The sequence below is a fragment of the Myotis brandtii genome, unplaced genomic scaffold (assembly GCF_000412655.1).
Source record: "Myotis brandtii unplaced genomic scaffold, ASM41265v1 scaffold940, whole genome shotgun sequence".
NCBI lineage: Eukaryota > Metazoa > Chordata > Mammalia > Chiroptera > Vespertilionidae > Myotis > Myotis brandtii.
The window spans coordinates 113,624-114,681 of NW_005371877.1; positions in this window are offsets into that span (position 1 = coordinate 113,624).

Sequence of the window (1,058 nt, forward strand, 5' to 3'; positions counted from 1 at the left end):
TTATGTGACGTTAAAACACGTCTTTTATCATTTGAAAATGCCCGGTGTGGCCCTGGTCCAAGTCTGGGGACCCCGTGGTCCTGTGAAGGCCCCTCCAGTGTCCCCTGGCCCCCAGCTCTGCTTCCTCAGCCCCTCTCTGTCCCCTCGCTGGGAGCTGCTCCCCTCCTGCCCTCGGCTCTGCTCTGGGAGGGGGGGAAGGTCCACAGCGGGGACACCCAGGGACACAGGGCCCTGACTCAGAGGCAGGCCCAGCCCCCAGGCCACTCCCAGGCGGGCGAGGCTCCCTCTGGTCCTCTCCCTCCTCCCGGGGCGGCAGGAAGTGCCCGGGCACCTGGGGCTGGGAGCTCAGTTGGCTTGGGGGATGGGCAGGCTGGGGGTCAGCGCCTGCCCGGGCTGGGGGTCAGGGGCGGCCCATCCCTGCAGAATGGCACCGACCACCTCCTCCCTGCCTGCTTGACATCACAAAACCGTCTCAGCCCGACTCGCGCGGCTCAGGGCCTGAGCGTCCACCTAGGGACCAGGAGGTCACGGTTCGATTCCTGGTTGGCACAGGCCCGGGTTGCGGGCTCGATCCCCAGTGTGAGGCCTGCAGGAGGCAGCCGATCAGTGATTCTCTCTCATCACTGATGTTTCTCTCCCTCTCCCTCTCCCTTCCTCTCTGAAGTCAATAAAAAAATATTTTTAAAAAACCTTTCAAATCGTCAGCGTCCTCTGAAACAACCCGCTCCCGCGTCCCCCTCTGCGCAGCTGGCCTCGTGCTCCTTACAGACAGGCCAGGACCCGGCGCGCGCACTGGAGGAGCCTGACCTTGGGCTTAAACGCCGGCCTCTCTCCCAACACCACGCACAGCTCCTGGGGCCCTGGGGGGCCAGGAAGGGGCTGGGAGCTGTCCCTCGGACAGGTGGGCACCCCAAAGAGGGCGGACGGGAGACGGGATCCCAGGGCTGGCGATGTGGGGGGATCCGACCCCAGACCCACCAGTGGCCCTCGAAGGCCCCTTCGCTGACATCGATGGCCTGGTCCCGCCCCTGTGCCCCCAGAGCCGGCCTGGGTGGGAG